This window comes from Pygocentrus nattereri, chromosome 10, assembly GCF_015220715.1.
Source record: "Pygocentrus nattereri isolate fPygNat1 chromosome 10, fPygNat1.pri, whole genome shotgun sequence".
Lineage (NCBI taxonomy): Eukaryota > Metazoa > Chordata > Actinopteri > Characiformes > Serrasalmidae > Pygocentrus > Pygocentrus nattereri.
This window is the reverse complement of record NC_051220.1, coordinates 13,240,718-13,267,735: the sequence shown is the minus strand read 5'-3', so window position 1 is coordinate 13,267,735 and position 27,018 is coordinate 13,240,718. Positions and strand designations below refer to the sequence as shown.

The following is a 27,018-nucleotide window of genomic DNA, read 5'->3' as shown; positions in this document are numbered from 1 at the left end:
ACAGGCACGTCATGCACTAAATCACATGCGTTATAATACAGAAAACTCTTTAAAAAAAAAAAAAGGGCGGGGGAGGGGGGGGCAGGTGCTAAAGCACCCCCAGCATGTGCCAGACAACAATGCTACATGTCAGGATGCTCTCTATGATGCATTTCTAGAAGCTGCTGAGGAAGCTCCTACACATGCACACAGGACACTTTTCCACTGTTGCACTGCTGATTTGCAAAAGGGTGAGAGCCATGTGGTTCCACTCTCCTCTCTCACTTCCTCTCTGTACATTTTCTCACTTCTTCACTGTAAGATCTTTGTTGCTGAGAATGAGATGCACAACCGCCGTATTGTCAGCACACTTTGGAAATTTTTTTGGTTTGCTTTTTGTAAATTTTACTTCCGTCATATTCCCCACTTTTAGTCATGACAATCACATGATGCTACCAGGGAGGACCACATGCTTCCTTTAAACTAAAAAAGGTGATTGGTTGATCTAAATGTTTAAACGTGTGCATTAGTTCCTCATTAATTAAATATATCACATCAACACAATTACTGTGGTTCATTTACTCATTTTTGGCAAGAACTGTGCTGATATAACATTTAATTTATATAGAAGTGGTATAATTTATAATAATGTTTAAATCAAGTAAATTCAAAGCTTAATTTTTTTTAGTATGAGACAAAGGAAGCCAGCAGCCACATGTTCTCAAATTGTCATGATGCAACATCATTGAACAGCTCAATCCCTTGAAGGAGAATGCAAACCGGCAATTCGGCTATACAGCCAGTAATGCTCTGTTGGACACTCACCCACAGATAACTGTGTAATCATTGGGTGAATTTGCTATCTATGAATGATATTTGTTAGAAAACTTCACTGCAATGTCTGACAATGCCGTCATGGGTGAGTCATGGGTGAGCACACCTTCAGGCTCTGTATAAAGCAGGAAAACCTATTGTGTTTCCTAATTGTCTTATTCTAGCTGATGCCTTTTCCTCAGAAACTGTAAATGCTAGATGCAAAGTGAAGAGGAGTTCTACATTGAAACAAGTAGAAAGTATTTCTACAGTATGTTAAACAAATTGTGATGCCATCTTTAGAGGTATTTACATGAAATATGGTGCGGCTACATTACAGAACATATTACACAACTATATTACATTGACACAAAAAACACAAAGTATTTCTACAGTATATAAAATAAGGTGTGTAAAAGAAATGTTTATGTGTTAGTTTTGGATTCATAGTTCTTCAGCATTTATTAATGGGGTCATTCTGCTAAATACTCTTACTGTAAGGGCTGGACTACATCAACCTGGGGAGATATGTGTGTAGGAGCAGGTAGAACACAGTCATACAACGCTGAGAGTGTGAGGTGTGTGCCGAGTAGTGAACGAGCTGTCAGTAAAAGAAGGCCCCTGCTTGAGAATAGCATAGATGTGGCCAATAAGAGCTGGTTAATAAAGCACCACGACTTGTGCAAAAAATTTTGTTTCTTTTAATAGTGGTGAATGCTACAGTATATTAAATGTTATGCTATTTTGTACATTAAATATAAATATTGTTAAATACATCTGTTTTGTCCTATATTGTCCACATGCAAAAAACTTGAACCATGAGCCCCAGCAATCCCCTAGACATTTAAGACCACTTTCTGACAGTCCAAACCATTTTATAGCCTATTTATTACTGTGTGGTTTACAGTATCAAAGGTAGCAGAAAGGTTAAGTAGTACAAGGACTGACCATTGTTGTAATGGATTGAGAAGACTGGGGCAGGTAATGTTTTAGGCCAGTAACTATGAGCAATAAATGTTTAAACTCAAGCATATGAGAACAAGAAATGCTCAGAGAAGCTATATCTGTAAAATACAAGTGTATACCTGTATTAGTTTAGGGGTTAAACCAGCCCAGGTTTGCTGATGAAGCTGAAGTTAACTTCTGATTCTCATTTCCTGTTCCATTTTTAATGATGTAGCAATAACTTTCAAAAGCCTGTACAGGTGCCAGTGTGTAACTGCAGTGCTATTAGAATGGAAAATCCAATAAGAAACCTAACTTTGGTCTATATCAAATTCAGCAGGACAGTGTGAATCTGGTACTGGTTGGCACAACATGCCTTGCTCTACAGAGTTCATTACTTTTTTGCATTACCAATGTAGCAATTGTCTTATGTGAATCATGTGAAGATGGACAGCAGCAGCAAGCACTGCACGCTCAAGGGTTCTTTAGTAAAGAAAAAGTTTCTATATAGGAGCGTGAACACTCAAAGAAACCCTTTGCATGATTAAATAGTTATTTGCACCATGAAAGAGTTCTTTAGATTGATGAAAATGTGTGTAGATGGCTCTATATATAGAAACTTTTGAAAATGGATCTATATAGCACCCAAAAAAGGTTATTCTAGTTATGATATCAAGCTTGAATTATTTGAAAAAATACTTTTGGGTGCTATATAGAACCCTTTTTTTACAGAAGGTTCTATATAGAACTGTCTATAACACATTTTCCATCAATCTGAAAAACCTTTTCAGGATGCAAAGAATCATTTAATCATGCAGATAGTTTGAGTGTTCATGGTTATAGATTGAACCTTTTTCTTTACTAAAGAACCCTAAAAGCACCAAACAGTGTGCAAAAAGAAGGCAGCACTATGAGAAAACAAAAATGAAAAAGCTACTCAAGGAGTGTGAGGACATGCTCATGACAGGGAGCATCGAGACTTTTTAAAAAAAACAAACATTTTTTTAAGGTCCAACTGTGTACCTCAAATATGTTTTCAGAGTTTAATGATGTCTGCAAATTCAGTTGCAGTTGATTCTTTAAAATACTGTTTAAAAATCGAATCTTTATATTTGCAATGTTTGTTTTAGGTGATGCAGCTAGGTAAAAAAAATAGCACTAATGATCAGAGATTAATATATCAATAATCTTGCACACACTTGCCCTTATTTATGGGTCGGCTCAGTGACTTTTTTTTTAGGCCTAACTGATGTTATGGCACAGGTGCGAAGAGTGGTGGAGGGGTCTGGTAGAAAGGATGGTGTGGTGGTGGATACTAAACTGTTAAAATCAGCAGCAATGTTGTAAAAGTATTCAATGAAAAAAAAAAGTCAGGTACTCGAAAGATGATTTTTTAAAAGTTCATTTTTAAATATAAAATTTAATGTACAGTTTATATTAATAACATGATTTAATATACATTTATTTTAAATATATTTTAATACTTAAGATGAATGTCAATCAGTCTAACAGATAATGATGTATATAATCATGTAAAATGTTTTGTCTAAAAAAGTCACATTATAAGAACTGGGTCTCTATTTCTATATAAAAGATAGACTAATGCAGAGTGACCATATCTGTTCCTAAATACATTTGGATTTATTTTTTTAATGGATACTAAAACTTGTATTTTCCACAATATTTCTGATTACATACATCTGGCTGACAAATGGAATCCAAGGTGTTAACATTTATGAATTCTATCAGTTTGTTGGACAATGTCAGTAACCCCCTGCTAGAAAAAACAGCAGAGCATATCGCTGCTTTCGGAACAAAACATCATATCACCATTTTTGTCGTTTTTCAGTTCATGAGATAATTTGATAATGGTGGTTCAAGTGTCAGCTGCAAAGGAAGTTAGTATGCTGGTCACCAGCAAAATGAGCATATGATGCATTGTGGGTGCTGGTGTGATCATGCTGGGTGACCAGTTTAACCAATACTAAACCAGCTTAAACCAACATGGAATTCATGCTGGTCTGGGCTGGGGTTTTTTTTCAGTAAGATTTAGCGCTGGTGAAACAGTACACAGTAAAATTGGGATTCAAGGTATGTTAGGCAGAGTGGACATCAGCATGGTTCCGAGTCCCACCTCTGTGCAAACTGTGCATGCTGAGTTCAGCTTCAAGTCACCTCCTCCTGGTGTTCATTCCATTCTGCTGCTCCAGACGTTTTTCAGTTTTTCTGTCCAAAATCCTACGTCCTATCAGCAAATGATGCAAGAGAGTGACAGGGAGAAAATCAAAATGGCTCCATTATAAACAGTGAAGCTGTCTACACCAGCTGCAAACAGCAGAGGGAGAAATTCATTATCTCTACAGGATGCAGAAAAGCTAGTTCATGCATTTATCACTTCAAGGCTAGATTATTGTAATGCCCTGCTGTCTGGATGTCACAGCAAAAGCCTTAACAAGCTTCAGCTAGTCCAGAATGCTGCAGCCAGAGTCCTCACAAGAACTAGGAAGTTTGACCATATTAGTCCAGTTTTATCAACCCTGCACTGGTTACCAGTTAAATTTCGCATTGATTATAAAATTCTATTACTGACTTATAAAGCTCTAAACGGGCTCGCCCCTCAGTACCTGAGTGAGCTCCTCTCCCACTATGAACCATCATGCCTACTTAGATCACAAGGTGCTGGCTTACTACTGGTACCTAGAATAAATAAAGCTACATCAGGGGGGAGAGCTTTCTCATACAAAGCCCCCCAGCTCTGGAATAATCTTCCTGCCAATGTTCGGGAATCAGACACAGCCCCAATCTTTAAGTCTAGGCTAAAAACTTATTTGTACAGTCAAGCATTTGGTGACTAGTCTTCCCTGTCAGGTCTAGACCTGCTGGAGTCTCTGCTGCTCTGTTTTACTGTAATCTGTGGTCAGCCACTCTTTACAGTACTAACTGTTTTTTCTTCTCCTTTCTCTGCCGAGCTGATCAGCTGCTCATCCTGTGCGCCTGATGCTGTTGCCTCTACTGCCTTGATTGGTGCCGCTGCTCACCAGCCTTCTGGACCGGTTTGACCACCACTGAGCTTCTTGCTGTACAGCGCTGTGCAGTCCTCACCCTCAGATCTTTTCTTTTCCCACTTTACTATAATACTTCATACTAATAATGTTTGCTGTCCGGTGTCGACCATAGGAGGATGGGTTCCCCTTCTGAGTCTTGGTTCCTCTCAAGGTTTCTTCCTCTTTTAGGGAGTTTTTCCTTGCCACCGTCGCCGCTGGCTTGCTCATGGGGGCTCGGACCCGGATTTTCTTTCTTCTTTTCTCTTCTCTCTGTAATACTGATTGTTCTGTAAAGCTGCTTTGTGACAACACCTGTTGTAAAAAGCGCTATATAAATAAATTTTGCTTGCTTGCTTGCTTGCTTGCTTGCTACTTTGACATTTTTGACAGGCATTTTGTTTCATGTCGCTTTGCCATTCCACATCAAAATGAAAGAGAAGAAACTCATCCATGAAGTGAAGAGGGGGATCTCTACGACCCTTTCAGTAGATGATATATGGATTTTACCAGAAAAGAAACCCTTTTGAGGGAAATGAGTGCTGGAAATTGTAGGCAAGAGGATACTGGAAACTTTGTCACTGATTGATTAATAAATTAGCTACTAAATACAACCAAATTGCCCAACACTAATGCTATATTAAAGCTATATTACGTATTTCATTTAGAGTAGGCTTTTTAAACGTGTGGCTCGAGTACCTGTCCAGGGGGGTGTTACAATTAAAAAATTGGAAAGCAAAATCTAAGGGTAGCTCTGAGAGTGAACATAAATTGGTTGAAGTGAGTGGCAAAGAAATCTGAAAATTAGTTTCAGCCAAGAAACCCACAAGAAAGGCCAACCATGCTGACACCATTAATACCGTTGAACCCCGCACCTCGAGAACAGGGTTACCACAACATGAATTCCTAAAACCTGATTGTATTTAAACAATGAAAATATGATGAATGTTACATAAAATATGGATTTACATGCATATTAAATGAATAACGATACACAGAGTATATGTTCAGAGGTACTTGAAAATGACAAGCAAAATGAATAAGGCCCTTAAACACAAAACATCTGGCATTCAAAGATAAGCTAGTTGACAACCAAAATGGTCAATTCCCTGACAGCATCATATGAAGAGGTATATTCGAAATGGCCAAAGCAAAACAGCCTCATACAATTGCAGAGACTCTCAATCATCCTGCAGCTGTGGCTATTTTTAGAAGTATGCACAAAGCTATGTTTGCCTAAGACATTGAGAAAATTCCACTTTCTGATAACACTATCAGCCACCATGTTGCTGAGATGGCAAACAATGTTAAATGTCAACCATTTGAGAGACAGCAGCAAAAACTCTCTTCAGAGTTGAGCTACAGCGCTGCAGACAGCAACACAGATTGTAAATTTTAATAAGACTCAAATCAAGACTGGTTGTCCTGTCTTGCAAAACAATTTGGTCAGAACTTGAGTCATAAAAAAGCTAACTTTCAGAGTATTTGGAAAAGAGGAACAGAACTTTGTATGCAGACAACCTGCTTTTATTTATATATGATCCGGCATCTTCTGTACAGCAAATTATACAAATGTTGAAGCAGTTTCTCAGGCTATAAAATACATTTTTCAAAGAGTATGTTTCCCCATAAGTAACAATGATAGCCTTCATTACAGCACTGTAATACCCATTTTTGATATCAATAACATGGTTTAAATAGCAAGATAAATATTACCTGATCATTTAAAGAACATTGTTCGACGTGCTTGTCAAACAAACTCTAAAGAGAAATTTAATTAACGGCTCCTTTCCAAATACTAAACTTAATGCTAAAGCCTGAGTGCACTGGTAAATCAACATGATGATCACTGATTAATGTCAGTGTTAAGGAAGTCTGCTAAGGCCTGAGTTGACAGATAAATCAAAGTGATGAGCCAGTTATTAATTTCAGTGTTACTGAAGTCTGCTAAAGCCTGAGAGACTGATTAATGCAATGGGCACTTATTACTGAACATTGCTAAATTTTTTGAGTAAAGTATGATGTTTGTGAGTGATAAGTTTAGCATCAGTGTTGTACCTGGACTCATGAAATGGTTCTTCAGATTGACAGAGATGTGTTGTTTACAATCCCATTTCCAAATAAGGTTTGGACATTGTGCAGAATGTAAATAAAAACAAAATGCAAATCATGTGCAAAACATTTAAACCCTGTATGTAATTGAACATAGTTCAAAGACAATATATCAAATGTTGACACTGAGAAATTTAATAATTATTGAAAAATATATGCCCATTTTGAATTTGATGTAAAAAACACATTACAAAAAAGTTGGGATGGGGAAAACAAAAGGCTGGTAAAGTTGTGTAATGTTAAAAAACACCTGGTGGTTAATTGGCAACAGGTCAGTAACATGATTGGGTAAATGTAAATCTAGTGATGAATGTAAATCTAGAAGACTCAGCCTCTCTGGAATGCTCTTTTTAAACCCAATCATGCTACCGACCTGTTATCAATTATCCACCTTGTGTTTTACACAACTTTAGCAGCCTTTTATTGCTCTCATCCAAACTTTTTTGAAACGTGTTGTTGAATCAAATTCAAAATGGGCATATATTTTTCAAAAAACAATAAAATTTCTCAGTTTCAAAATTGTATGTGCTGTCTTTGTACACATAGACTTTAAATGATTTTCACATTGTTGCATTTAATTTTTATTTACATTTTGCACAGCATCTGAACTTTGTGAAATTAGACTCTAAAATAGCAAAGAACTTGCTTTTCACCTTCTATGGTACATAACATCATTAAAAGATTTTGAGAATCTGGAGAAATGTCTACTGCCAAAAAACAGTATTTGCTGGCCATGATTTCAGGCAGAACTGCATTAAAAACAGACATGATTCTGTAGTGAATATCAATACATGGGTTCAGGAACACTACTGAAAACTACTGTCTGTGAAAATAATTAATTGCTGCACAAACACAATTTAAAACCATATGTAAACAGGATCCAAAAATGCTGCTGCCTTCTCTGGGCCACAGCTCATTTAAAATGGACTGAGGGGAGCGGAGAGTTGTCCTGTGGTCTGACAAATCAAAATTTGAAATTGCTTTTAGAAATCATGGATGTGTCCTTCAGGCTAAATACCATTCAGCTTATTATCAGCATTTAGTTTAATAGTCAGTATGATGGTATATGAGTGCGTTAGTGCATGGGTGACATGCACATCTGTGAAGGCACCATTAACGATGAATGATATTTACATGTTTTGGCAAAATATGCTGCCATCCAGATTACATCTTTTTCAAGGCAGACCTTGCTTATTTCAGCCAGACAAAGCCAAACCACATTCTGCATGTATTACAACAGCTTTGCTCCATATTAAAAGAGTTTGTGTGCTAAACTGGTGCCTGCAGCCAAGACCTGTCACCCACTGATAACATTTGGCACATTATGAAATAACAAATACAACAAAGAAGACCCCGAACTATTGAGCAGCTGAAAATCTGTTAAGCAAAAATGGGAAAACATTTCACTTTCAAAACTACAGCAGTTGGTCTCCTCAGTTCTCAAATGATTACAGAGTGTTGTTAAAAGAAGATGTGAAACACAGAGGTAAACATGCCCCTGTCCCAACTTTTCTGAAACGTGTTGTTGGCATCAAATTCAAAATGGCCATTTTTCAAAAAAACAATACAATTTCTCAGTTTCAACATTTTGATATATTGTTTACATGATCTGCATATCATTGCATTCTGGTTTTATTTACATTCTGCACAACATTTCAACTTTTTTGGAAATGGGATTGTATATGGTTCTACATAGAACCTTTTTAAGAAGAGTTTTATACAGCACCTAATAGGGTTCTTTTATTGTAACAAGCTTGACATTGTAATGATAGCAGAACCTTCAAGACTGGTTAGAGAGCATGGTCTGTAAGTTTTTAGAGTTATACTAGACCAGCAAGTATGAATCTGCTGGTCATATTTGACCCTTGGATATATAATGAGGGCATGTTTGGGCTTCTATTGTCAGGAATGCTACATGCAAGGGCATTATGGCAGAGACTGCAGAGCTGTTAAATGCCCAGACTGTTATGGAGCGCTCAAAAGCTGAGAGCACCTCAGACTCTGAAGCAGAAATGATAAGCAGCACAAATGCCACAGAACAGAATGGATGGAATACAGGTGGGCAAAGGTAGAATAGATTTCAGAAATGTGAGAAGCCATGCTGAGGGAGTGGTGACTGAGGACATTCAAGAGGCAGAGTTGGTGTAAGTGTGGATGGGAGACAAAGAGTAGCAGGAGTAGGGATAGGAGACCTGGCTGCATATCCTTCTTTCGGGGGGGGGGGGGGGGGGGCGGAATATCATCCATTTTGATGCAAGGGTGATTGACAGGCTGGATCTAGCAGACAGTATGTCTTATGAGCAAAAAATTGAAGGAAGAAAAGACTGAAGGAGATAAGGGTTGAGGGAGTATTCTAGGACAAGGTGTTCTATGCCAAACCAGAACTGATTTTATTGTGTGTCACAGAACTGTGGCTGATAATATTAAAATGATCAGTTTTCCTATAAAGATTACATCTCTTAGTAAGGTGAATACAAGCAAGGACCAGGAGTATGGGTGTTGAATGCACGATTCCAAAAAGAAGAAGTGTACTGGCCAGGGGTGGAAGAAATTGTATGGGAGGGGATTGGGTCTGTTTGGCACAAGAAAGATGTTTGTATGTGGTGGGATCCTGTAAAACACAATCCAAAATCAACTCAAAAGAAAGGAGAAATAGGACACAAGGCAACAAAAAGGAATGGAAAAGCTGATGCAAACCCAATTAAGCAGCAAAACGATGAGTTGGGGAATACAGAAGAAACCAAGTGCAGAGGCAACATGATTAAATGCAGGGCTAGGAATGTGCTGAGAGAAAAGGTGCACAAAATTACTTTTTAATTTTGAAAAATCAAGACAGAGGGCACATGTGATTAACAATATTTTGACAGCAGATAAGAACAGTTACTGATATGAAGAGTATTCTAAGGCAAGGTTGGGGTGGATCTCTATGAGAAACCCCATTCCAGCAGTGTTATAACAGGTCTCTGCAAATGCATCAGAAGAGTTGGAATAAGATTTGACAGTAGGAGAGATATCAATAATGCAGCTGAACAGTGGCAAAAGCCAAGGGTAAAATGAGGGTAAAATGGTAAGATGTCTGATGCAGGTTTGGAAGGGGATGGGAAAGGGACTGTATTTTGATCTAACTAGGTGTATAAAATGTAACTAATTCCTGTGTGATGCCAGCAATGTCACATGGTCAATTACACAAGGCAGTCCTTTATCAGCTATACTGTACTGTGTGGCAGCTGAGCCACTGGGTTTGGCTGTAAAGCAGAACAGTGGGTTGGATGACCCAGGGCAGAGGGAAGTGAAGGAGGTGCACAGCATTGAGAGCGTCGTGGAAACAGTTTAGAGATACTGCAGAGGGTCCAGGGCTAAAGTTAATCTATATAAAAATGTGTTCAAAAGGGTGGGGGCAGTGCAGCCATTGCCTATGCACCTTCCTTTTAAAGAGCAACTAGACAGCAAGACAGTTATATCTGTAAACCTCAGGGAATACAGGTTAGTAAAGAAGAAGGCAATGGTTGATGTGGGAGGAAATGGTGAGGGGATAGAGAAAAGATTCAATCAATCAATCAATCAATAATTCAATCAATCAACCTTTATTTTGACTCGGAAGTACACTGAGGGCAACCCTCATTTTCAATGTAGCTGAGCATTTACAAAAACAGGGATTGACATGACAAAGAAAATAACTACATTTAATCATTTTAAATTAAAAGAAAATTTAAAATAACAGTGAATAAAAGGAAAATAGATAAAAATTAAATGAGGCTTAAATGATAAGAGAATCAGATCAAAAGATTTTAAGAGATTAATAAAGTAATAATACAATAATACAAATTAAAAAGTAATGATACAAAACTATTAAAAATAAAATGAGAGAAAAAAAAAAAATAAATAAATAAATAAACTAAACCAAAAAATAAAAGTTACAAATAAATAAGATTAAGTAAAACAGGTACAGGCTTTCTGAAGGTGGTTAGATATTAAAAGTTTAAAATGACTAAGTGACACCAGTGAGCTGAGTTTTAGTGTTTCCTGTAGTGAATTCCAGCTCGCTGGTGCACTGTAACTAAAAGCTGATTTTCCCAGTTCACTAAAAACTTTTGGTACCTGGCAGCTGATCCAATTAATAGAGTGAGTCTGATAATTACTGTTATTTATATTCACCAATGAAGTGATGTATTCTGGCGAATGACCAGTTTATTTATAAGACCAGAGAGTGTCTTATAAATAAAAATCAACCAGCTTGTTTCCCTTCGTACCGTTAAAGAGGGCCAGCCAACTTTCGCATACAGCTCACAGTGGTGAGTTCTGTACGGATCTCCAGTAATGAACCTCAGGGCAGAGTGATACACTGGGTCCAGTAATTTGAGAGAGCTGGAGGGAGCATATTTATAGATAACGTCGCCATAGTCCAGCACTGATAGTACAGTTGCTTCAACTAGTCTTTTTCTGGCGTGCATGGGGAAACAGAACTTATGTCTATAAAAATAACCCAGCTTCTGTCTGCATTTACTGACTAGTTTATTTATGTGTGGTTTAAATCTGAGTTTATCGTCCAGCCATATGCCAAGGTATTTATATTCTGTGACTCTCTCAATGGTGGATCCTGCCAGGGTAGTAATATTTACAGTACTAAAATCAGTATTAAAAGATCTGGAAAACAGCATGAACTTAGTTTTCATGGCATTTAGAAATAGTTTGTGCTTATATAACGCCACCTGCAGAGCATTAAATGAGCTCTGTAATTTTCTTGTTGCAGCATGAATAGAATCAGCTGAGCAATATAAAATCGTGTCATCTGCATAAAGGTGAATTTTGCAGTTTTAGGTAGAAGCAGAGGCAGCAATATCATTTATGTATATATTAAATAAAACTGGACCCAAAATTTAACCTTGTGGTACACCTTTAGATACAGATACCAAATCTGATTTCTAATTATTCAATGCCATGCATTGATTTCTGTCAGTGAGGTAGTTTTGGGTCCATTCCAAAGCAGTTGCATCAAAGCCAATCTTTTCTAAGTTCCTTAAAAGAAGATGTGATCAACTGTGTCAAATGCTTTTGTTAAGTCAATAAAAACAGCTGCACAATGTTTCCTTTTGTCCATGTCTGAATAAAGATTGATTAAAACCAGTGTCGTAGCAGATATAGTGCTGTGACTTTCTCTGAAACCAGACTGATATTTAGATAAAACAGAATAAACAGAAACTAAACAGAAATAAAACAGAAACAGAAAGAGAACACTAGAAATTCTAACATTTTTGCTAAACACGACAGTTTTGAGAAGGGCCTATAATTATTCAGATCTGTTGTGTCACCACCTTTATGCAGAGGAATTACATGAGCTGTGTTCCAGACCCGGGGAATTCGGCAAGATAAAACTGAAAGATTAAAAATGTATAAAATGTATTTTAAAATAATCGGGGCTGCGAGACGCAATAAAAAGGGGTCCAGCCCATCTTCTCCAGTGGCTTTTCGAGGATTAATTTTAGCCAGGACATTAGCAACTAAATATGGAGAAAATGGCCAAAGTGAGAATAGACCATGCGTTTTAGAACAGTGAGATCAGTTTTATTCAATAGGTTTGTGCTATTTCTATCAAAGATGTGGCCAGCTGCAGCAAATGTGAGTTAAAGCTTGACATACACTGCTCAAAAAAATAAAGGGAACACTTAACTCCAAATAAATCAAACTTCTGTGAAATCAAACTGTCCACTTAGGAAGCAACACTGATTGACAATCAATTTCACATGCTGTTGTGCAAATGGAATAGACAACAGGTGGAAATTATTGGCGATTAGCAAGACACTCAATAAAGGAGTGGTTCTGCAGGTGAGGACCACAGACCACTTCTCAGTACCTTTCTGCTTTCTGGCTGATGTTTTGGTCACTTTTGAATGTTGGTGGTGCTTTCACACTCGTGGTAGCATGAGACCGACTCTACAACCCACACAAGTGGCTCAGGTAGTGCAGCTCATCCAGGCACATCAATGCGAGCTGTGGCAAGAATGTTTGCTGTGTCTGTCAGCGTAATGTCCAGAGCCTGGAGGTGCTACCAGGGCACAGGCCAGTACACCAGGAGACGTGGAGGAGGCCGTAGGAGGGCAACAACCCAGCAGCAGGACCGCTACATCCACCTTTGTGCAAGGAGGAACAGGAGGAGCACTGCCAGAGCCCTGCAAAATGACCTCCAGCAGGCCACAAATGGTCTGCACAAACGGTTAGAAACCGACTCCATGAGGATGGTATGAGGGCCCGACGTCCACAGATGGGGGTTGTGCTCACAGCCCAACACTGTGCAGGACGCTTGGCATTTGCCAGAGAACACCAGGATTGGCAAATATGCCACTGGTGCCCTGTCCCTTTCACAGATGAAAGCAGGTTCACACTGAGCACATGTGACAGACGTGACAGTCTGGAGATGCCATGGAGAGCGATCTGCTGCCTGCAACATCCTTCAGCATGACTGGTTTGGCAGTGGGTCAGTAATGGTGTGGGGTGGCATTTCTTTGGAGGGCTGCACAGCCCTCCATGTACTCGTCAGAGCTAGCCTGACTGCCATTAGATACCGAGATGAGATCCTCAGACCCCTTGTGAGACCATATGCTGGTGCGGTTGGGCCTGGGTTCCTCCTAATGCAGGACAATGTTAGACCTCATGTGGCTGGAGTGTGTCAGCAGTTCCTGCAAGATGAAGGCATTGAAGCTATGGACTGGCCCGCCCGTTCCCCAGACCTGAATCCGATTGAGCACATCTGGGACATAATGTCTCACTCCATCCACCAACGTCACATTGCACCACAGACTGTCCAGGAGTTGGCGGATGTATTAGTCTGGGAGGAGATCCCTCAGGAGACCACCACATCAGGAGCATGCCCAGGCATTGTAGGGACACTCATTTTGACTTGTTTTAAGGACATTACAGTTATTACAGACATTAAGTTGGATCAGCCTGTAGTGTGTTTTTCCACTTTAATTTTGTGTGTGACTCCAAATCCAGACCTCCATTGGTTAATACATTTGATTTCCATTGATGATTTTTTTGCGATTTTTTTTGTCAGCACATTCAACTTTGTACAAAACAAAGTATTCAATAAGAATATTTCATTCATTCAGATCTAGGATGTGTTACTTGAGTATTCCCTTTATTTTTTTGATCAGTGTATTTCCTTCTGGGCAGAAATCAGCTGATCGTCAACTGAAACGCTGGTTGGAAAAGGAGGGGAATTGTTTTCAAGGGAATTTACTATTTTCCAGATGTTTTGAGGGTTTCTAGTGCTGGTAATTAAGCTAAGGTAATATTCTGATTTAGCTTTTCTAACAGCAGAGATGCATTTATTTCTCAACTGTCTGAAGGTAAGCCAATGGTCTCTCTCCCCTGAGGGTCTAGCAGTTGACCAAACTTTATTTCTGGCCTTAAACAATGAGGAAACATCACCCTTAAACCAGGGGCTTGATCTGTCTTAATATCAATATCTGAGATTTCTAGTGTAAGGTGGATTTCACTCATTGCTAAGTCAGAAAGGAAAGCTTGCCCATTAAAATTATTAAAATTTCTTTTAACCACCAACCGAGAGCCGGTTTTTTTGTACAACTATTTCTAATGCATCTGATGGGAAAATTATTCACTTATGCCAAGTTCAAAAACTCCTGAGGCAATAATTTTGTCAGCTTTATTGGGCAGGATTAAATCTATCAGGGTAGACTTGGTGGGTTCTTTCAGATTTGGGAGAGTTGGTTCATTAATTAACTGTGTTAGGGTAAGACTGCCACATATTTCCTTTAAGTGATCAGATGCATTAGAAAGCCAGTTGAGGTTAAAATCACCTAGGACCAGCAATTTGAAATAAATTTGAATAAAAGATCAGCGAATTCCTCAACTGTAGAGTGTGGGGCAGAGGGAGGCCTGTAAGACTCCTAACACCACCTTGGCCTACCTGTGTAAAAAAAAACTGATCAAATTGTAAGTCACTCTGGATAAGAGTGTCTGCCAAATGCCGTAAATATATATATAGCAACGCCCCCTCCCCTTGAAATTCTGTCTTTTCTATGGAGGATAAAATTATTTAAAGCTACAACTTCATCATTGGTACAATGTCTAAGCCAGGTCTCTGTTAAAACTATTATATCAGGATCAGACTGTGCAGCCAGGATTTTAAGATGATCCATTCTATCTTTTTGTAGTAGCCTTCTAATATTCTGATGGATTATACCTAAACCTTTTCTTTTCTTAAAACTTTCAAGATTACTCATTGGGTTATCAATGCAGTTTTCTTGGGGGTTTATGGTAATTTGAGATGACTTAATGCAGATAAGATTATCACGATTAATAAGAACATTAAAATTATGAGGATTATTGGCATTTCTTGTAAAAATGCTGGTCCTAGGTCTTCTACTACTAATGACTACTGGTATAATTGAACTTGCATTGTAGGTCTTGAGTTGTCATTTAAAATTAAAAACCAGTCTTGTATGGAGGATAACAGGCATGTGAAGTCCTTTTTTAACAGTTCTGTGCTCTGATTTTTGATGTCATTAAACCCCACGTGGGTTATTATCCTCTCCACTGAATGGTGTTTCTGTAAAAGAAAGGGAAGTTGCAGCTGGGAAGAACTGGGAAGCTGCAGCGTAATGTCAGAGACCTTTGCACCAGAGACTGAGTGGACAGCAGATGCTGAATGTTCTTGACGATTGAGTCGCCAACTATGAGGGTAGTTGGTTGAGGCCTACGGGTCTGTCACGGGGGTAAACAATGACGTCGCGGCTCGGGGATCAGCGGTGTTTGATCGGTAGTTTCTCACGGGGGAGGAGCAGCGTTCAGGCTGATCGTTCAGGGTGTAAGTCTGGGAGGGAGCTTGGCCGGATGGTCTTCTGGAGGCGGGGATGTCCCTCGGAGCTAAGCCACGCTTCTGCAGGCCAGGTGGTTTGTAGGTCTGAGACAATCAAATGTAGTGTTATATAATAAGTTAGCGAAGACTTTCTGCCACTACAGGCAATAGCAGATACTGTTACCCCTTAATAAAATAGTTTTTGTGATAAATGTTTTTATTTTTCATTTACATTTAATGTGACTATTTATTGCCTCTCCATGGATCACCACCTTATCATGGTGGAGGGGTTTGCATGCTTGAATGATCCTAGGAGCTATGTTGTCTGGAAAAAAAGCTCCTGGTAGGGTCTCCCAAGGCAACTGGTCCTAGGTGACAGGTCATACAAAGTGTGGTCTATAATTACCCTTATGAAAATAAGAAGAAAACAGGACTTGTGTACCCTGCCCGGCTCAGGGTTACCGGGGTCCCACCTTGGAGCCAGGCCTGGGGGAGGGGCTTGCCTGTGAGCGTCTGGTGGCCGGGCACTTACTCATGGTGCCCAGCCGTGCCCAGCCGCAATAAGTTGCATGAGTCAACCCTCCCATCGGTGGTGGGTCGATAAAAAAGAAAAAAAAATACCTTCCATTGACCCACCACCGATGAGAGGGGCAGTAGTAGGGGTTCGGTGCTTTGTGGATCGGACACTGTCCGAAGGCATGGGCCTTGGCATTCTGATCCTCGGTTGCTGAAACTGGCTTTTGGAACTTGGAATGTTACTTCACTGGCGGAGAAGGAGCCTGAGTTGGTGTGCGAGGTTGAGAGATCCCGGCTAGATATAGTGGGGCTCACCTCAACACACAGCTTGGGCTCTGGGTCCAATCTCCTTGAGAGAGGCTGGACTTTATTCTTTTCTGGAGTTGCCTATGGTGAGAGGTGGCAGGCAGGTGTGGGCTTTCTCGTAGCCCCTCAACTCGGCGCCTGTATGTTGGGGTTTTCTCCGGTTGACGAGAGGGTAGCTTCACTATGCCTTTGGGTTGGGGAATGGGTCCTGACTGTTGTCTGTGCTTATGCACCGAACAGCAGTTCAGAGTACCCAGCCTTCTTAGAGTCCTTGGGAAGGGTGCTTGAAAGTGCTCCTCCTGGAGACTCTATTGTCCTGCTGGACTTCAATGCTCACGTGTGCAATGACAGTGAGACCTGGAGGGGTGTGATTGGGAGGAATGGCCTCTCTGATCTGAACCTGAGTGGTGTTCAGTTTTTGGACTTCTGTGCAAACCAGTTTGTCCATAACGAACACCATGTTCGAACACAAGGATGTCCATAAGTGCACATGGCACCAGGACACCCTAGGCCACAGTTCAATGATTGACTGTAGTCGTGTCATCGGACTTGCAGCCATGTGTTTTGGACACTCGGATAAAGAGAGGAGCTGAGCTGTCAACTGATTACCACCTGGTGGTGGTTGGATAGTGTTGGATAGTGTAGTGGTTAACACCTTTGCCTTCTACACTGCAGACTTGGGTTCAATCTCCACCTAGGCAAACACCCTATACTATACCAATAAGAGACCTTGGGCAAGAATCCTAACACTGCCTTGGCCTACCTATGTAAAATGATCAAAATTGTAAGTTGCTCTGGATAAGAGCATCAGCCAAAATGCCAAAATGCCAGAAATGGTGAGTTGGATCAGGTGGTGGGGAAAGATGCCGGTCAGACCAGGCAAACCCAAACATATAGTGAGGGTTTGCTGGGAACGTCTGGCAGAAGAACCTGTCAGATTGATCTTCAACACACCTCCATCAGAACTATGACCAGATATCAGGGGAGGTGAGGTATATTGACTCAGAATGGGCCATGTTCCATTCCTCCATTGTCGAGGTGGCTGACTGTAGCTGTGGCCGCATGGTAGTTGGTGCCTAATCCTTGAACCCAGTTCTGGACACCCCAGGTGAGAGATGCCGTCAAGCTGAAGAAGGAGTCCTACCAGGAATGGTTGGCCTGTGGGTCACCAGAGGCAGCTTGTAGGTATCGACAGGCCAAGCGATCTGTGGCTTCAGTCATCGCCAAGGCAAAAACCCAGGTGTGGGAGGAGTTTGGTGAGGCCTTGGAAAGTGACTAAGTCGGCTCCGAAAAGATTCTGGCAAACCGTCAGGCGATTCAGAAGGGGAAAGCAGTGTGCCACTAGCACTGTATATAGTGGAGATGGTGTGCTGCTGACTTCGACTGAAGACGTCATTGGTCGGTGGAAGGAATACTTTGAGGACCTTCTCAATCCCACCGACACATTCTCCAGTGAGGAGGCAGAGTCTGGAGACATGGGAATAGGCTCGTCCATTACTGAGCCCGAAGTCACTAAGGTAGTTAAAAAGCTCCTTGGTGGCAAGGCTCCAGGGGTGGATGAGATCCGTCCAGAGTTCCTCAAGGCTCTGGATGTTGTGGGGATGTCTTGGCTGACCCACCTTTTCAACATTGCGTGGACATTGGGGGCAGTGCCACTGGATTGGCAAACTGGGGAGGTGGTGCCTCTTTTTAAAAAAGGGGGACCGGAGGGTGTGTTCCAACTACAGGGGAATCACACTCCTCAGCCTCCCTGGTAAGGTCTATGCAGGGGTACTGGAGAAGAGAGTCCAGCTTATAGTCGAACCTCAGATTCAGGAGGAGCAGTGCGGGTTCGACCCTGGTCATGGATCACTGGAACAACTCTTCACCCTCTCCAGGATTCTGGAGGGTTCATGGGAGTTTGCCCAACCAGTCCACATATAGTTTGTGGATTTGGAGAAGGCATTCCCCAGGGTATTCTGTGGGAGGTGCTTTGGGAGTACAGGGTACATGGCTCTTTGCTACGAGCCATTCAGGCCCTGTACAAACAAAGCAGGAGTTTGGTTTGCTTGGCCGGCAGTAAGTCAGACTTGTTCCCAGTGAGAGTTGGACTCCATTAGGGCTGCCCTTTGTCACCGATTCTATTCATAATTTTCATGGATAGAATTTCTAGGTTCAGTCAGGGGATGGAGGGTGTCCGGTTTGGTGACCTCAAGGTTTGTGGATGATGTGGTCCTACTGGGGACATCAGGCTGTGAACTTTAGCTTTCGCTGGATCGGTTTGCAGCCGAGTGTGAATCGGCAGGGATGAGAATCAGTACCTCCAAATCCGAGGCCATGGTTCTCAGGTGGAAAAGGGTGGAGAGCCCTCTCTGGGTCTGGGATAAGCTCTTGCCTCAAGTGGGGGAGTTTAAGTATCTCGGGGTCTTGTTCACGAGTGACGGTAAAAGGGAGCGGGAGATTGACAGGTGGATTGGTGCCGGGTCATGAGTGATGCCGGCTTTTTACCGGTCTGTTGTGGCAAAGAAAGAGCTGAGCCATAAGGCAAGGCTCTCGATTTACCGGTCGATCTACATTCCCACCCTCACCTATGGCCATGAGCTTTGGGTAATGACTGAAAGAATGAGATCGTGAATACAAGTGGCCGAAATGAGTTTCCTCTGCAGGGTGTCTGGACTCTCCCTTAGAGATAGCTGAGGTGGTTCGGATGGATGGATGGATGGACTATTTATTGAAGAAATTCATTGTGAATAATCATGTTACCAAGGCTCCTTTATACACATGCACAACAAAAATAGAAAAAAAGATTTTTTTGAGATTAAAAAAAGTGCAAAAAATGAATTACTCCAACATTTCAAGTAACATACTATTTACTACAGTAAATATTTAATTAAAAATAGCACCTTATAACAAATCTGTAACACCAATGACAATTTAATATTTTAGGAGCTATTCCTGAAGACATCCAGGTGGTTTCAAGAGTTTGAGAACGTTTTCATGCAAATGTACACACAGTAACTTACCTGAATCTCGACATTGCTGAAACAGCCTCTGCCAGCCTAGCAAAATGACAAAATAAGCACCAACAGTCTTAGATATTGATAATGATCTAATTTCAAGGGTTTTGATTATTCATAGCATTAACATAAGTCACTGACGTCACAACATGTCATTGATATTATATAATTGTGCTATAACATTGACATTCTGGTAAAACATTCTGTTTTAGCAAATTGGCTGACTCATTGGCAATCAGGTGACCTTGTGCAACTATTTAAAATCAGTAATAAAATGATATATGGCATTATTTTGAGAAAATTTTAATTATCCAGCCATTAAAGCACAGAATATCAATGGCACACAGAAGTTACGTGCTGGCTGATAAACAAAATTGTTAATAAATTCATGAAATATAAGCAAGCAAGTATGGGCTCATCTTCTCATGTCTTGAGACACTTTTCTAATGAGACTTCACCTAGGGAAGTATTTTAATAGAGTTAAAATTACCATGTTAATGTAATATAATAGTCCTGATCAAATCCACTTAAAAAACCTACATTTTTAAATGTAGTATAATGATAATGATATAAAATGTAAATATGAATGTTTTATACAAATTCCTATTTTACATCTCTTAAAAATATTGTTTTATATTAAAAATAGTTTCTCAACTGTTGAAAACTTAAGATATTTTACATATGCAGAGCAACTATGAAACAGACAAAAGAAAAATCTGAGAAATCATAAGGGGAAAATTATTATTTAATCTTGGGTCAGCCATGTAAATGCACATGCTGAATTTTGGAGCTGTGCCTAATATTTTAAGCATCTTTTCAAGCCCAGCAACCTTTGTGACATGGTTTCCCACTCCAAATGGAGAATAACCTTTTTATTCCAAAGACTACTAGATCATTTCAGACATAATTTCTAATGTAAAATAAAATGTTCCAAACCCACATGAACAGGTGTCAGATAACCTGTATTTCATTAGCCTCTGCTGCTTACTCAAGAATTTTTCTTTCAGCCATGTTTAAAAATAAGTGCTGAAATATTCGTGCTTACTTTCGTGCAGCATAGCACATAGTCTTTTAGTTAGTCGGCAGAGTAGTGTAAACAGCTGCTGACAGTCCAGAGCTGGGACCAGGCCGCAGACAGACAGGCTAAACCGACCGTCTGCGATCCGCCTTGAAGCGTCACCCAAGATCAGCTTTATAGAGACTGTGTCTTTGCCCCGAATTAAAACTAAATTTAAACATAGAAAAACTCAATCAGTCTGTTTAAATAACCTAATCAACATATATCCATGTTCTGATGATAGCACTAACACCTTAGATCTAAAACTTGGACTACTTAATATAAGATCACTAAACTCTAAAGCAGTCATCGTAAATGAAATTATAATTGATCATAAATTTGACTTTTTTTGTCTTACTGAAACGTGGGTTAGACCAGATGAATATTTAGCTTTAAATGAAGCCACGCCTGTAGGCTATAATTATGCACATAGGCCAAGATTATCAGGCAAGGCAGCTGGAGTCTGTATAATATACCAAAATACTCTCGATATTAGTCAGAAACAATGCGACACTTTTACTTCCTTTGAGGTCCTTTCTATTTACATTACAAATCCGGTCACAAAAAAGAAGGCGTTTTCATTATTTAGCATTTATAGGCCACCAGGGCCATACTCTGAATTTATAAAAGAATTTAGTGACTTCGCTGCAAACCTGGCTGTGCGCAACGATAAAGTAATAATTGTAGGAGATTTTAAAATTCACTTTGAGAAGGTAGATGACCCACTAAAAAAGGCATTTACTTCAATCCTAGCCTCTGTTGGTTTTACCCAAAATGTAACAGGGCCTACACACTACTGTAGTCATATGTTAGATTTAGTTTTGACACTAGGTCTCAACATAGACAGGCTCAATATCCTACCGCAAACCTCAGCAATCTCTGACCACTACCTAATTTCATGAGCTACGACTTAGCCATAATATATATACGTCCCCTCGTTATTCAATTATTCGATTATTTAGAAAATACCATGTGATCCACTTTAGAAAATGTGGCCCCACATAAAATAAAAAGAATAAGGCACAAAAAGTTCGCCCCGTGGTACAACGTGGATGTCCTTATAGAGTATAGAAATGCTCTCACTGAATGCTCTCATATCTGGCCTTGCTGTTCGAGAAAAATAAGTATAATCCTAGAATACTGTTTAATGTGATTTCCCAAATCACAAAAAATCAGGCAGGTACTGAACCAGAAATTCCAGCAACTCTCACTAGTGAAGTTTTTATGGACTTCTTTAATAATAAAATTGAAAATATTAGACAACAAATTCAACCCACAGTATCAAATTCAAATCCAGCTTGGCTGTCATCTGACTTGGCTGTCAGAACAAAACACAGCTGTAGAAAAGAGCCTGTAAACGTTTTACCCACTCCCACAGCTAGAGCTAGAGAAGATTATCTCTTCTGCAAATTGCACAACCTGCATACTTGATGCAATTCCATCAAAATTACTCAAAGAAGTACTGCCAGTCATTATAAACCCTATTTCAACTGTTGTAAATTCATCCCTTAGTCTGGGCCATGTACCCAAAGCTTTTAAACTAGCAGTTATCAAACCCCTGATCAAGAAACCAAATCTTGATGTCGCCGTTTTGTCTAATTACAGGCCTGTTTCTAACTTACCATTTATATTAAAGATCTTAGAAAAAGCTGTGGCCCAACAATTTAGTTCATATCTACACAAGAACCATATATGAAACCATATATGAAAAATTTCAATCTGTATTCAGGCCACACCACAGTACTGAGACAGCTCTAGTTAAGATAACTAATGATCTTCTTCTTGCCTCTGATCAAGGCTACATATCTCTCTTAGTGCTACTTGACCTTAGTGTGGCTTTCGCACTACTGTCAGGATGCACGAGCAGGAATTTAAACAAACTCCAACTAGTCCAAAACGCCACAAGAAAATTTAATCATATTATTCCAGTGCTATCATCACTTCATTGACTGCCTATTAAATTCTGTACTGTTAAATCTATTAAATTGACTTATAAAGCCCTACATGGTCTTGCTCCCGAGTACTTACAAGACCTTATTTCTCATTATGAGCCATCACGACCACTCAGATCACAGAGTGCTGGCTTATTAATAGTCCCCAGAATTCAGAAGGTTTCAGCTGGGGGAAGAGCTTTTTCTTATAAAGCCCCCAAACTCTGGAATGATCTTCCAGAAACTGTTCGGGACTCAGACACAGTCTCAATCTTTAAGACTAGGCTGAAAACTACCCCCCTAGATAAAGGCAGCAGATCCAGGGGTCCATGGACACAGGGAATTATAGTAAACTGAGACGCTGGTGCTGTCGTCCCACTGCCTGCCGCGGTCACTCAGGTTTGTGGACGGTGGAGCGTAGGGATGCCAAACTGTTTCAGAGTGCTGCCGTGTCTGTGTGTCCTTCTGGTTCTCTCCGTTTAGCTAAGCTGTCATAGTCAGATCTGCTGGAGTCATTAGCCACACTCTGGAAATGTTTACATCCCCTGTTTATGTACAAACGGATAGAATAAAACTAATTCCATATACCTGCTTTCTTTCCGAGTATACAATCACCCATATGTCCGACCGGACATTGAAGGATGACCAACTGCCGAGCCCTCCTGGTACCCACTTCAGACCAGCTGCCCACGCCCCAGCTGCCACCACCTGCCTTGGACTAGCTGCCCACCCTACACTGATATTCTCATAGACTCCTAGCTATTCCTAATACCAATATTACTGCTATTAATATTAGTAGTATAATCACTTGTTGGTAATTAGACCAGAGGAGGATGGGTCCCCCTGGTGAGCCTGGTTCCTCCCAAGGGTTCTTCCTCAGTTCTGAGGGAGTTTTTCCTTGCCACTGTTGCCCCTGGCTTGCCCACTGTTCCCCATTGTTTTTTTGTACATTCTTACAGCCCCGTTAAAACTTTGTCTTTTCCGAAATTCTGTAAAGCTGCTTTGTGACAACATCCGTTGTAAAAAGCGCTATACAAATAAATTTGATGTGATTGTAAAAAATGTATTTATGAATGTGGAAAACACTGCATTATTGTAACCAAGGCTGATGGTCTGTGGAAAAGCCAGTTTTGTATGTCCTTAAAGACATGCATGAGGATCCCTCACTGAGATTCATACTAATAACACAGCTCTAACTGCTCTAAGAAGCTGTAAAAACGGGAATAAAATTTGAATTTATGGCCTCAAACACAAGATTTTACCATTCCGATGTCAGTTATGCTTGTATTTATTATAAAATACCTAACGATTATGCTTACAAACATTCTATAAAAGCCCCGGCTACTCTGAATCTCTGCATTTATTATACGATCATTTCATTTTAAATATCAAACATTATTTTTAAGAGTGAAAAATGCTTTTGATAGCGATGAGTCGTCAATTCCAAAAGAGAATTATTTGACTCCAGCATGCCTGAGAGTTGTCAGTTTGATGAGCTCACCTCACCAATTAGATTGACTTTTTCGGTTCCTTAGCGGCTCTCAACAGCACGGTCCTGTTTTATTAGCCCAGTGAACAATGCATGGTAATATTGTTCTTTAGACTGATGGAGAATGTGTTGTATATGGTTCTATGTAACACCAAAAAGCTTTATTGATGCAACCTTAATATCGTAACTATTTGCCAACATTGTCCATCAATCTGAAGAACCATTTCACCATGCGAACAATAAGCATAAAATGTCTCTATATAAAACAAATGGTTCTTAACACAACCAGGGTCTCTGCTAAAGAACCCTTTGAAGAGCCATATTTTCTAAATGTGTAGGAAGAACCCTTAAATTGAGTCTTTTTTAATCCTTTAAAAATAATGAATCTCTTTTTGAACATGGTTCTATATAGACAGTGATCATTGCATAAAAGTAACCCTTTCGGGCACCTTTATTTGAATAGCAGTGTTCACTATTTTTAAAATTTGATTCAAATGTCTTCTTTAGGCACAATGTAAAGTTTCTCATTAATGATGGCTTGTTTATTTCGTTCGTTGCACTACAGTGTGCAAACAAAAAAGCAACCAAGAAACGGAGGAACATCAGATTCCATACTCTCTAAAGATTCAGAGCCAGAGAGCCTGTGAAGATCAAAACAGAAATGCCAACATACAAAAAGGGCATGGCAAAAGACAAGATTTCTGGACTCTGTTTTTTGGGGTCACTTCAGTTGAGGTTAATTGATGTTTACTGGAATCACTCGTTCTACTGTTCACAAAACCACAAGAAACCAAACTTGTTATGCCTGAAAAAGGTGTTACGTGAAAAAAAGTCTAGTTGATTGTTCTTGATTTTTACACTATAAAGAGCTAAAAATTCTTTTATGCTTTTATTTTCTCAGTCCTGCTTAAGAGGGATGCTAACACCGTTTTCTGCAGTAATGTAATGAAACGAAAGTGATCCAGTGTAACTAATAAGACACAAAGCTACAGTTCAGATCATGCTACTTGAAAAATGACCTTGTGGAAACTCCAGGAAAATTGCAGTTAGTACATGTAGTTTTTAGATTTGTTAGACAGCTGAGTGAAGGTGGATTACCATGTCTGATCTTCCCTTAAAAGCATATTGAGGTTAAAATGGAGGAACAGTGATGGTCACAGCTTCACTCTGTCTTTGTTTACCAACTTTGAAACCGTCCAGAGGTAAAAAAAATCCTTTGTCTGATTTACTGTGTGTACTTTGATTAATATTCATTTATTGCGTAAATCCAATAAAAACAATGAACATAAAAAAGCAGTATTAGTAGTATTATTTATATGAAATGTATGTCTGTGGTCAATTTAAAGCCACCATTTTACACATCACCTCAGAACAAGACTGACAGAACAATAAACACAAAACATCTGTTTATAACCAATAAAACTGGCTTTTCCATCTTTAAGATCAATTCTGAGGTTCTTAATGGAGTTCAGATCCACCATTTATAGTAATCTTACCTTCAAAGTCGAGATTCTTTAGTTTCTTCTCTCCATCTAGAAACATTTTCTCCTTTGTTTGGGATGTTTTAGAGAGTGAAGATGGTAAAGGCGGAGATCTTCTGCAGAACTGATTTAAAAATAAACACCAATAATCATCTTCAAGCCCTGACTAATGTTTAATGGAGCAGAAGGTGTGACTGAGTGAGAGTAGAAAGTGAAGTAGGAGTGGAGTTCAATAACTAGTTTGTAAGTATGACCTACTGGTATGATACCTTTCTCTACATCCAGCCTCCACTATTAACAATAAAATAATGCCTTGTTAAACAGCGCCACCTGCTGGACTAAAACACTACAATTAGTTTTTTTTTTTGCAGTCATTGAAATCTTTAAGTTCACTCTTTCAAAACTCTTCACACATTCTTAACAGAAGCACAGCAGTTCATTTTATACCCACAATGCTCTACAGCTATAAAAACAAACATCTAAAATACTTTAATTCCATCAGAATGCCAACACGAGTTCTTACAGCAGGAATACTCCAGATTAGGGGGTCTCAAGCTTTTTCACTTCCAGGCCCACTTCCACGAAGGTCCACAAGAAAAACTCACCTTTTTACTTCATTGTAAGGAATTTTTTAGCACTGTGTGTCCACTCCTACAAGACATAACGTGCATCAGTGAACATTAAAATATCAACAAAGCGGTGGCAAATTATGTGTAACGTTCCTAAAACAATTTGTTCATAATGTTGCAGGTGAGCTGCTGAAACAGCAGTGAAAGAATATCTGGTTTCAAGTCAAGAGGCAAATCTTTTTTGCTGATTTCAGACCTCCTTTCAGTGTTTTCTGTTTGGTAACGAACTTTATCATTAAGTCAGTTATTATTTTATAGCAACCTGCCATTGCAGGTCCAGTATGGACCACTGACACCCCCTCAGTATGGGCCTGAGGGTGTTTCAAGGCCTACTTGTGGTTAAGAAACCTTGCTCTAGATCAGCACCAGTCACCTCAGAAACACTGCTGGCATTAATCAAATCAGCTCATTAACAAACCCCCCATGTTAAAGGGAAAACTTCAGGAGCAGGATTCAGAAGCTATGTGTTAACTAACATGAAAAAACTGCACAGTAACTTCATAACTAATAAACATCAGCAAACTAAAATGGAAAACAGTTTGGGGTCTCATTTATACAGAGTACTAAATTATAACTCATTATCAACATCTTGTAACAAAAAGAAAAACAAGCGTCTCCAAAACAGTAACTTGACACAAAAACACTTCTAATGCAAACTAAAGTAAACAGATTACAAGTCATTCTGGAGAATTTCTGTCCATTCATCATGAAGTTTTTACACAGTGTAAAGGACCGCCATCATGTTCAAATGATGTAGAAAAATTCTATTTCTTTGGACAGCGGCGGGTTGTTAGGCAACTTGCATTGAAAGTAAAGAAAACTCCTCTGGCATAGCATCTTTTTGGAGATACCAGCTTTTGTTCTGACAGTGACATGAAACATCTGTTAATGTTGTGACATATTGT

At 39.7% G+C, this 27,018-nt stretch overlaps 1 long non-coding RNA gene across 1 annotated transcript; it reads right to left on the bottom strand.

Annotated features, from left to right (window-relative positions):
• Positions 1-15,192: 15,192 nt before the first annotated feature.
• Positions 15,193-25,562, bottom strand: LOC119264131. Its single transcript, XR_005130788.1, has 3 exons — positions 25,500-25,562; positions 19,533-19,568; positions 15,193-15,813 (listed from the first exon to the last, which is right to left on the bottom strand). It is a non-coding gene; the product is annotated as an uncharacterized LOC119264131 (long non-coding RNA).
• Between the last annotated feature and the right edge of the window lie 1,456 nt (positions 25,563-27,018).